This window comes from Ovis canadensis, chromosome 9, assembly GCF_042477335.2.
Source record: "Ovis canadensis isolate MfBH-ARS-UI-01 breed Bighorn chromosome 9, ARS-UI_OviCan_v2, whole genome shotgun sequence".
In the NCBI taxonomy this organism is placed as follows: Eukaryota; Metazoa; Chordata; class Mammalia; order Artiodactyla; family Bovidae; genus Ovis; species Ovis canadensis.
This window is the reverse complement of record NC_091253.1, coordinates 60,358,944-60,371,420: the sequence shown is the minus strand read 5'-3', so window position 1 is coordinate 60,371,420 and position 12,477 is coordinate 60,358,944.

Genomic DNA, 12,477 nt, shown 5'->3' with positions numbered 1-12,477 from the left:
CCAGAATGGCATTTATTAAAAAGCTAAATAAGGTAATTAATCGTTTGTGCTTACTGCATGCTAAGTCACTTCAGTTGTATCCCGCTCTTTGTGAGCCTATGGACTGTACCCCACCAGGCTCCTCTCTCTGTCCATGAGATTTTCCAGGCAAGAATACTGGAGTGGGTTGCCATTTCCTCCTCCAGGGGATCTTCCTGATGCAGAGATCCAATCCGGGTCTCCCACATTGCAGGCAGATTCTTTACCATTTGAGCCACCAGGCAAGCCCCAACTAATCACTTACTTAATCTTAGATGAGCAATTTCCTAAGAAATATGTGCTGATTGTAAAGAGATTATGAAATTTGGCTTTTAAATACATGTATATTAAGGCTTCCCCAAAATTAAGGAATCTATTTCTAGTGTCAAGGAAAAAAGTTGTCTAAGGCTTACATATGGTCATAAAAGATTCCTGGATGTCCTTTCAGTGGAATTCTGGTGTAGCATATTCTTTTCATTATCTCTTAGTGAGTAACACGTGACCCCGGAATTTAGCAACTTAAAACAACTATTTTTTTTCTGTGGGTCAGGAATCCAGGAGAGGATTACCCAGGTGGTGAGAGCTCAGAGTCTCTCATGAGGGTCCAGGCAAGATGACAGCCAGGACTTTGGTTATCTAGAGACTTGACAGCAGCAGCAGATCATTTTAAGATGGCTCATCTACAAACCTCCCTTTAGAGCTGCTTCAGCATCTTTATAACATGGTGGCGGACTTTTCCAGGAGAGAGTGACCTGAGAGGGATAGAACCAGGTAGAAGCTGCAGCTCCATGAGAGAAGCATTACGACTCTGACTACAGGAGACTCCCGGAACAGGCATATCCACAGAGACAAGAAGTAGCTTAGTTGTTGCCCGGGGCTGGGAAGGTTTGAATGAAATGGGGAGGGGAGTGACTGTTAATGGGTACAGAGTTTTTTTTTATGGAGTGATGAGTATGTTCCAAAATTTATTTGTGTAATGATTGCACAACTCTTGATATAGTAAAAACCGCTGAACTGGATATTTTAAATAAGTTAACTGTATAATGTGTGAATTACAAAATTATATGTAAATAATGCTGAGAAGGAGGAAGAGGAGGAGGAAAAGAGACAAAAAGAGGAAGAAGAGGAGGTAGAGGAAGAGGAAGAGGAGGAGGAAAAGGGAGAGGAAGAGGAAGAAGACAGCTGCAATGTCTTTTATGTCCTGACCTCAGAATCACTTCCATCATGTTGCTGGTCAAATCCAGTCCACACTCAAAGGGACAGGAATTAAGCTCCACCTCTTGAAGGAAGGAGTATCAAAGAATTCATAGGCATATTTTTAAACACTATATAGACCCTCCCTAGATTATTGATTCTGTATGGTCATCTGTCTATTGATTCATCTATCTTTCAACTCTGTAGAAATAAAAGTTAAGATATAAGGCACATGTTCCTGTGCATAGCAATGCAAATAAATTTTGCCAATAGAGGTACAACTGATTTCCCCCTGTAGAAAGGATGACCCCCGATTTTTTCAGTTTATTGGCCTTTAGTTTTGCATCCTGTACTATGTTTACTTCAGAAGTCCTGATTGCCTCTACATTTCTGTCCTTCAAATTCCCTTTGAACTGGTTACAACGTCTTACTGATTCTCTCATTAATTAATGCATTGAATAAAATGTCTGATGTATTTATTTTACATTTGCATAAAAGCCATGTCTTGTAACCTTTTGAAAATTATAATTTAGTTTTACTATTCATGTATGTACCCTGCTCTTTCTGCCCAAATTAGCGTGGAGGGGCAGAGACTGGAACACTCTCAACATTACACAACACAAAAGAAAACAAGAACATTACCTTGGCTAAGAGGTTACACATGTCCAAGTTCCTCTATTCCTAATCTTTATTTAATGTGTATCCAGAGCCATACATACTTTCAGAGCTTATCAGATGTTTGGGATAATAAAATTGCTGAGAAAGAAAATATAATACCCATCTTAGGGTCTCAAGTTTGAGAGGAAAGGTAACTTACCACAACTGTTATTTTGTCTATAATTTACTTCCAAATGCTTCAGCATAAACAAGGTAAAATATGAGTGTTTTTATTATTCCTATTAACTTTTACTAGCTATTATTCTTGATTGTTTCTGTATCACATGATTTGCATTTTGAACAAGCTCAATATATGAAAATCTAGGTTTTTCTGAAAAATAAATGGTATAATGAGAATTTGAGATTCTTCATTTTGCAAAGGATCTCACAAGATTTGATTCCCTTCAAAAATAAACTCTAGCTTCATTTAAAATGTGATTAACTCACAAAAAATTAATATAAAGAGAATATGAGCAAAGAAAAGAAGTGAGAAGGACGAAATGTTCAAGGAATGATGAGTAATCCAATTTGGCTGGAATGAAATGTGTATGTTGGGGAGTTATAAAACTACAATGAATATACGTCTTTTCTCTGAGCTAAACATTGATTTGTGTTGGGTATATACCCAGGAGTAGAGTAGAACTGCTGAGTTATAAGTTGTGCATGGTTAGCTTTAAAGGTATTCTTACAATATACTCTCCCACCAGTAATATGAGAATTCCAAGTGCTTCATGTCTTCCCCAACAGTCATAATTGTCGATTAGTTTCATTTTAACCGTTCTGGCGAAGCTATAATGGTATCTTATTCTGGTTTCAATTTGCAGCAAGCAGAGGTGGCAGCCGGCCAGCGCACTAAGCGCTGCCGAGAGCTACCCCACGTACGAGGTCAGGGGCAGCGGCCTAGAGTGCCAGGCTGCGACGGTGCAGGAACAGCCAAGAAGGTCTACCCCGCATCCGAGGTCAGGGTTGGCGGCTGAGAGAAGCGACCCCGCGTCCGAGGTCGGGGGCGACAGCCGGGAGGAGATACCCTGCGCCGAGGCCAGGGGCTGCGGCCAGGAGGAGCCACCCCTGCGTCTGAGGTTGGGGGCGACGGCCGAGAGGAGCCACCCCGCGTCCGAGGCCACGGTGGCGACCAGGAGCAGCAACCCCATGCCCAAGGCTACGGGCGGCGGCTGGGAGAAGCAACCCCACATCCAAGGAGTGGTGGCTGTGCGGGCGCAGGAGGGCCTAGAAGAGCCATCCCATGTTGAAGGTCAGGAAGGGTGGCGGGAGGAGAGACCCCTCATCCAAGGTAAGGAGCAGCAGGTGTGCTTTGCTGGAGCAGCCATGAAGAGATATCCCACGCCCAAGGTAAGAGAAACCCAAGTAAGATGGTAGGTGTTGCAAGAGGGCATCAGAGGGCAGACACACTGAAACCATACTCACAGAAAACTAGTCAGTCTAATCACACTAGGACCACAGCCTTGTCTAACTCAATGACACTATGCCTGCGGGGCAGCCCAAGATGGGTGGGTCATGGTGGTGAGGTTTGACAGATTGTGGTCCACTGGAGAAGGGAATGGCAAACCACTTCAGTATTCTTGCCTTGAGAACCCCATGAACAGTATGAAAAGGCAAAATGATAGGATACTGAAAGAGGTACTCCCCAGGTCAGTAGGTGCCCAATATGCTACTGGAGGTCAGTGGAGAAATAACTCCAGAAAGAATGAAGGGTTGGAGCCAAAGCAAAAACAATACCCAGCTGTGGATGTGACTGGTGAAAGAAGCAAGGTCCGATGCTGTAAAGAGCAATGTTACATGGGAACCTGGAATGTTAGGTCCATGAATCAAGGCAAATTGGAAGTGGTCAAACAGGAGATGGCAAGAGTGAACATCGACATTCTAGGAATCAGTGAACTAAAATGGACTGGAATGGGTGAATTTAACCCAGATGACCATTATATCTACTACTGTGGGCGGGAATCCCTCAGAAGAAATGGAGTAGCCATCATGGTCAACAGAAGAGTCCGAAATGCAGTATTTGGATGCAACCTCAAAAACGACAGAATGATCTCTGTTCGTTTCCAAGGCAAACCATTCAATATCACAGTAATCCAAGTCTATGCCCCAACCAGTAACGCTGAAGAAGTTGAAGTTGAATGGTTCTATGAAGACCTACAAGACCTTTTAGAACTAACACCCAAAAAAGATGTCCTTTTCATTATAGGGGATTGGAATGCAAAGTAGGAAGTCAAGAAAGACCTGGAGTAACAGGCAAATTTGGCCTTGGAATACAGAATGAAGCAGGGCAAAGACTAATAGAGTTTTGCCAAGAAAATGCACTGGTCATAGCAAACACCCTCTTCCAACAACACAAGAGAAGACTCTACACATGGACAACACCGAAATCAGATTGATTATATTCTTTGCAGCCAAAGATGGAGAAGCTCTATACAGTCAACAAAAAAAGACCAGGAGCTGACTGTGGCTCAGATCATGAACTCCTTATTGCCAAATTCAGACTTAAATTGAAGAAAGTAGGGAAAACCGCTAGACCATTCAGATATGACCTCAATCAAATCCCTTATGATTATACAGTGGAAGTGAGAAATAGATTTAAGGGACTAGATCTGATAGATAGAGTGCCTGATGAACTATGGAATGAGGTTCGTGACATTGTACAGGAGACAGGGATCAAGACCATGCCTAAGGAAAAGAAATGCAAAAAAGCAAAATGGCTGTCTGGGGAAGCCGTACAAATAGCTGTGAAAAGAATAGAAGTGAAAAGCGAAGAAGAAAAAGAAAGATATAAGCATCTGAATGCAGAGTTCCAAAGAATAGCAAGAGATAAGAAAGCCTTCTTCAGTGATCAATGCAAAGAAATAGAGGAAAGCAACAGAATAGGAAAGACTAGAGATCTCTTCAAGAAAATTAGAGATACCAAGGGAACATTTCATGAAAGATGGGCTCGATAAAGGACAGAAATGGTATGGACCTAACAGAAGAAGATATTAAGAAGAGATGGCAAGAATACACAGAAGAACTGTGCAAAAAGGACCTTCACAACCCGGATAATCACAATGGTGTGGTCACTCATCTAGAGCCAGACATCCTGGAATGTGAAGTCAAGTGGCCCTTAGAAAGCATCACTACGAACAAAGCTAGTGGAGGTGATGGAATTCCAGTAGAGCTATTTCAAACCCTGAAAGATGATGCTGTGAAAGTGCTGCACTCAATATGCCAGCAAATTTGGAAAACTCAGCAGTGGCCACAGGCCTGGAAAAGGGCAGTTTTCATTCCAATCCCAAAGAAAGGCAATGCCAAAGAATGCTCAGACTACCACACAACTGCACTCATCTCACATGCTAGTAAAGTAATGCTCAAAATTCTGCAAGTCAGGCTTCAGCAGTATGTGAACCATGAAATTCCAGATGTTCAAGCTGGTTTTAGAAAAGGCAGAGGAACCAGAGATCAAATTGCCAACATCTGCTGGATCATCAAAAAAGCAAGAGAGTTCCAGAAAAACATCTATGTCTGCTTTATTGACTATGCCAAAGCCTTTGACTGTGTGGATCACAATCAACTGTGGAAAATTCTGAAAGAGATGGGAATACCAGACCACCTGACCTGCCTCTTGAGAGACCTATATGCAGATCAGGAAGCAACAGTTAGAACTGGACATGGAACAACAGACTGGTTCCAAATAGGAAAAGGAGTACGTCAAGGCTGTATATTGTCACCCTGCTTATTTAACTTCTGTGCAGAGCACATCATGAGAAACGCTGGACTGGAAGAAGCACAAGCTGGAATCAAGATTGCCGGGAGAAATATCAATAACCTCAGATATGCAGATGACACCACCCTTATGGCAGAAAGTGAAGAGGAACTAAAAGGCCTCTTGATGAAAGTGAAAGAAGAGAGTGAAAAAGTTGGCTTAAAGCTCAACATTCAGAAAACGAAGATCATGGCATCTGGTCCCATCACTCCATGGGAAATAGATGGGGAAACAATGGAAACAGTGTCAGACTTTATTTTGGGGGGCTCCAAAATCACTGTAGATGGTGATTGCAGCCATGAAATTAAAAGATGCTTACTCCTTGGAAGAAAAGTTATGAGCAACCTAGATAGCATATTCAAAAGCAGAGACATTACTTTGCCGACAAGGTCCGTCTAGTCAAGGCTATGGTTTTTCCTGTGGTCATGTATGGATGTGAGAGTTGGACTGTGAAGAAGGCTGAGCACCGAAGAATTGATGCTTTTGAACTGTGGTGTTGGAGAAGATTCTTGAGAGTCCCTGGGGCTGCAAGGAGATCCAACCAGTCCATTGTGAAGGAGATCAATCCTGGGATTCTTTGGAAGGAATGATGCTAAAGCTGAATCTCCGGTACTTTGGCCACCTCATGCGAAGAGTTGACTCATTGGAAAAGACTCAGATGCTGGGAGGTATTGGGGGCAGGAGGAGAAGGGGACGACCGAGGATGAGATGGCTGGATGGCATCACTGACTCGATGGACATGAGTCTGAGTGAACTCCGGGAGTTGGTGATGGACAGCGAGGCCTGGCATGCTGCGATTCATGGGGTCGCAAAGAGTCGGACACGACTGAGCGACTGAACTGAACTGAACTGAACTGAATTGAAATATGGCAAGCACTCTTTTGTGAAGTGCCTGTTCGTAGAATGTGGATTTTACCCAAAGTTTCCTAAAGAAATAAAGGTGTGAGCTATGTTTTACAACATAAAGGTAATTGACAAAGAGATGAAAAAACAAATGTTTGTTAAACCAATATTTGCTGGGCCAGGCAGGGATAGTGGGACTCAGAGAGGAATTTTAACGACCTTGCTAGGTTCCTCCCTGTAGATACACCTAGTTCATATATATATATTAATAGTTATCTACAGTGATGGCTCCCCTTTTTGGAACAAGTCCTCTATCCACATTCTCTAGGCAGTTAGAAGGAAGGTCAAAGTTTCTTCTTGAGTCCATTGAGTCTTGATTGTTCACAGCTTGAAATAATCTACATATCAATACAACTTTTGGGGGCAGCAAATTTTGCTCCCCTACAGTAAATTGATAGCATATTAAAAAACAGAGACATGACATCACTTTGCTGACAAAGGTTTGTATAGCTAAAGCTATGGTTTTTCCAGTAGTCATGTATGGATGTGAGAGTTGGATCATACAGAAGGCTGATCGCCAAAGAATTGATACTTCCAAATTGTGGTGCTGGAGAAGACTCTTGAGAGTCCCTTGGACAGCAAGGAGATCAAATCAATCAATTCTAAAGGAAATCAACCCTGAACATTCATTGGAAGGACTGAGGACTGATGCTGAAGCTCCAATATTTTGGCCACCTGATGTGAAGAGCCAACTCACTGGAAAAGACCCTGATGCTGGGAAAGATTGAGGGCAGGAGAAGGGAGTTACAGAGGACTCGATGGTTAGATAACATCACTGACACAATGGACATGAATTTGCGCAAACTCTGGGAGATAGTGGAGGACAGAGGAGCCTGGTGCACTGCAGGGGTCTCAAAAAGTCAGACATGACTTAGGACTGAACAGAAACAACAGTAAATTGTAATTGTCCTTGTGTGCTTCTATTGACAATAATCATACCACTAGCTGTTATTTTACATGCTACAGGCCCTCTTCAGGATCTGAATTTGCAACGCTTCATGCTGATGCAATTGATGCCAGAGAAGGAAGTCTCACATGAATCAAGCTCCCATCACTCCCAGGTGCCTCACTTTCTAGGTGCATTCCTAGAACCACTTGGAGCTCTTGCTACCACTCTTTCCAATCGTGGTTGAACTTAATGCTTCAAGTCTGTCCCAGAAAGAATGCCTGGTTTCCAGGTCCCACTGCCTAGAAACAGCATTTTCCACTTCTTGTCTTTTTAGCTCTTCTCCCTTCCAATACCTGAGGAGTAGTTTTCCATCAGACTAGGAAATGAAGGGTCAGAAATAGATCAGCCTAGTCAGGGCAAGCTGGGCTAAACTGGAAGAAGCTAGTTACAGCTTTCCAGGTACATCTCTCTGCTTATGAGGGGCTGCAGCCAGTGCTTTAGCAATGTTGTGATGGAGGCAGATATGTCACAAGTCTCTTTTCTTAGCCCCTTTTATCTGCTACCTCCACTACCCCCTGCCCTGGTGTACCCCACACACGTTCAGACGCACATGTTCCTGTGATAATCCTCTTATTGGCCAAAACTGCCCATCTACCAAAATTTCCTCCCCGTCTCTGAAATGATCTTCTCTCCCCAACCATATTACCAAGTATTTTTATTTTCTTTTCCCTTTTCTGCATATTCAGCCTCTCTAAACATCCACATGAGTAAACTTTACTCAGTCAGTAGTTGAACTTCAAAACTCAGTTATTTGAATGGAGAAGTGAGCAAAATTGAACCCTGCTAAAGATTTTAACATTATGAAAGAGAAGCTTCCTAAACTACATGACTAGTGGGAAATACAGGCTCACTGGGTCATCTACAGTCAGGCACGTTTCTGAAAAGCCACTGAACAGTTTATTAAGAGGTCACTCTCTGTGGTGCCCAACTTACAGCGGGAGCAAACTGCTGAGTTCCTGCGTGCTGATGTTGTACTAGGTATCTGCACATAGAAGCCTGGCTCCTACTTTTTGTCTGAAAGCATGCTGTTCTCATCAGCAGTAATGTCAATATCAGACCTGCTCCTGAACACTAAGCAAAGAGAAGCCTGTCACTTCCCTTGCATGAAATTATCGCTTCCTCTCTTGGCCTTCAGAATTATAATTAAATCTTATACAGGAAAATGTGTCTTCCGCACATCAGCCACATTTGTACTCATGTTTAGAACAACCTCTCTTCTTCTCTCTGTTACCCATAATATCTTATAAGTCTTGTATGTGTGTGTGATTTTTGTGGCCGTGCCACATGGCTTGTGGGATCTTAGTTCCCCGGCCACAGATTGAACTCTGACCATGGCTTGAACTCAGGCCCTGACAGTGAAAGTGCCGAGTCCTAACTGCTGGACCTCAGGGGATTTCCCAGGTCTTGTGTATTTTTAAAAGGACATTGCTAATAGAATTAATGGTGGTGGTAATGTTTTGGTGATGGTAATGGTGCTATGATTTCATTAGTAATTAATAATTAGTAATGAAATTCATATTTCATTAGTAATAAAATGGCAACAATATTTTTTAAATGTTAAAATAAGGACTTCCCTGGCAGTCCAGTGGTGAAGACTCCATGCTTCCAGTGCAGGGAGCGCCAGTTGGAACCCTTATCAGGAAACTAAGATCCCACATGCTGAGCAGCCCAGCCAAAAAAAAGTTAAAATAATAGTAACAAAATCTAAATCCCACCATGCTTGATTATTCCCATTTTTTTCATATGGCTTCATTCACTGTGTCCATATTAAATATAGCATTTTATATTGTTAATACTTTCATTATTTCTTAATAGATGAAAAGTAAAACATCTGTATCTATTATTGGGTGGTGTGGGGATAGGTGATTATGGATGAGTTGGCTGTCATTCACACCATGTCTCAGACTTATTCAGTGATCAGTACAACATTTATTTTTACTGACTGCTGAAACACATGGATATTCCTTCAAATAGCAACTTAAAATACCATCCCCAATGTGTGTGTTTCTTCCACACAATCAGAAACTAATTTAATTCTCAGAGGACACAGACAAAGTAGCCCACAAATTTAATTCAGTTCTAACACTATCTGCCTGGAGACAGCATCAGATTCCACAGGTTAGTAGCCAAGTCCAACCAAACTGCACCCACTTCATAGGCCACTTGTAAATCTAGCTTGTTACCTGTGCTTCTGATCAATGGCTGTAAATCAGAAGTTCCCACAACCTCCTCCTCAGTTTGGATTAACTTGCTAGAGTACCCCACAAAACTCAGGAAGCCAGTCTATCTACTAGATTACAAAGGATATTAATGTATATGAATGAACAGCCAGATGAAGAGATTACATAGGGTGAGGTCACCAATCCAGGAGCTTCTGCCCCTACAGAGTTTGGAACCTGAAATGTAGGTGAGTTCTGGTTCAAAAACCTAAAACCTCTCTGGAGCCCTTCCTTTGGCATTTTTATATGGTTTCATTACTTCAGTTCACTTCAGTTCAGTTCAGTTGCTCAGTCTTGTCCAACTCTTTGCGACCCCATGAATCGTAGCACACCAGGCCTCCCTGTCCATCACCAACTCCCAGAGTTCACTCAAACTCACATCCATCGAGTTGGTGATGCCATCCAGCCATCTCATCCTCGGTCGTCCCCTTCTCCTCCTGCCCCCAATACCTCCCAGCTTCAGAGTCTTTTCCAATGAGTCAACTCTTCGCGTGAGGTGGCCAAAGTATTGGAGTTTCAGCTTTAGCATCAGTCCTTCCAATGAACACCCAGGACTGATCTCCTTTGGAACATGATTAAGTCACTGGCCACTGGACCTTGGCCAACCTCCAGCCCCCTTCTCCCCTCCTTTCCAAAAGGCACTTCATTAACATAAGCTCAGGTGTGGTTGAAAGGGGCTTTTTATGAGTATCAAGACACCTTAATTGCTCTTGTTGTGTTGTTCATGTCTGACTGCAACCCCATGAACTGTGGCACACCAGGCTTCTCTCTCCTTCACTATCTCCCAGAATTTGCTCACATTCAAGTCCATGGAGTCAGTGATGCTATCTAACCATCTGATCCTCTGTCACCCTCTCCGCTTGCCTTCAATCTTTCCCAGCATCATGGTCTTTCCCAGTGAGTTGGCTGTTTGCATGAGGTGAGCAAAGTATTGGAGCTTCAGTTTCGGCATCAGTCCTTTTAATGAATATTCAAGGTTGATTTCCTTTAGGATTGATTGGTTTGATCTCCTTGCAGTCCAAGGGACTCTCAAGAGTCTTTTCCAACACCACAGTTCAAAGGCATCAATTCTTCAGTGCTCAGCCTTCTTTATGGTTCAGCTCTCACATCCCTACATGACTAGTGGGAAAAAAACCATAGCTTTGACTAGATGGACCTTTGTCAGAAAAGTGATGTCTCTGATTTTTTAGTGCACTGTCTAGGTTTGTCATAGCTTTCCTTCCAAGGAGCAAGTGTCTTTTAATTTCATGGCTGAAGTCACCATCTGCAGTGATTTATTTCTTTTAATTGCTCTTTACACTTGGAAATGCCAAGGGTTTTAGGAGCTCTGTGCCAGAAATGAGAGGAAGACCAAATATATTCATAGATTTCTTATTATAAATCATAACATCACACCAACTTTCCAGATTCTAAATGGGAAATGTAACCTTTAACTCTTTGCTACTCAACTCTTGTGGAAAGCTCAGATTTTAGAAATAGCATTCAGATAGAATTGCATGAAAGCATTACATTTTACTCCTCATCAAGCGAGTGCCTGAATCTGCTGCCTAACTTTGACTAAAATCTACTGTGTTAAACTTATAGTGCACTTCAAAGGATATTGTTAGAATTTGTCATTTCAAATCTCAAAACAGGAAGTGTAAATGGAAATACATAAAAATGCATGTAATCTCAAAAATCAGAGAAATTTCAACAGTGAGATGAATACTTTTACTTACTAGATTAGCAAAAAAAAATTTTTTTTTAAGTAGAGAATGAATTAAGGAAATTACAAGTGGTTTGGTCTGGCTGGAGTGTCAGATGTGACACCGGAAATAGCAAGAGGGAGTCAGAAACCCAATTTCTTCATTCATGCAGGCATTCAACAAATATTTATTAAGACCTTACTATATATCAAACACAGGGATAGAAGAACAATAGTGAACAAAAATAGATACGGTCCATGCTCTTCTAGAGATTATGATCTGGTGGGATAGACGTCAATCAAATTGAAGTAATTAACGTAGCATTGAAGTCAGGGTTGGCTGTTATGCCATGGGGACCACTAGGTGTCCCCATATCCATTCACTCCATCTGTAGGAACAGATCTCCAGGTTCATCACCAAAGCATATGGCAGCCAAAATAAAGGCTACCTTCCCCAGCCATCCTTACACCTAGGTGTGGCCACATGACCAATTCTGATCAGTGAGAGGTAAGGAAAAGTACCAAGGGCAACTCCTGAGTCATGCGCTTAAAAAGAGTGATTGTACCCTCCCGGCTTTCACCTCCCTTCCAGTAGCTGGAATGTGAGATGGTGGTGCATCATCTTAGAGCAGGCTGGTAGCTAACATTCTAGAGACATCGGCACAAGGAGCTAGGAAGACCCTGGGATCCCGAGAACATGGAGCATCTAGGCAAGTCCTGGGCCACACAGGCACACGCTGTATTGTAAGCAAAAAATAAACTTCTATCATGTTAAAGTCTTCAGAATCTCTGTTTCAGCAGCAGATCTTCCGAACAAATATGTGTTCTAGAAAGAAGAGACTTCCCTGGTGGTCCAGTGGTTAGGACTCTGCACCTCCACTGCAGCGTGCATGAGTTTAATCCCTGTTTGGGGAACAAAGATCCCATGTGCCAGTACAGTTCGGCCAATAAAAAAGAAACTAAAAAATAAATAAAAGAGAGTTCTCTGAGGAGACATAGCCAGGACCTCTGCAGGGTCTGAGAAGATGGGTTTATCTGAAGAGTTGAAGTGAGAGCTTAGGTTGATGGATGGGTAGATTTAACCAGCTGGGGTGGGGTG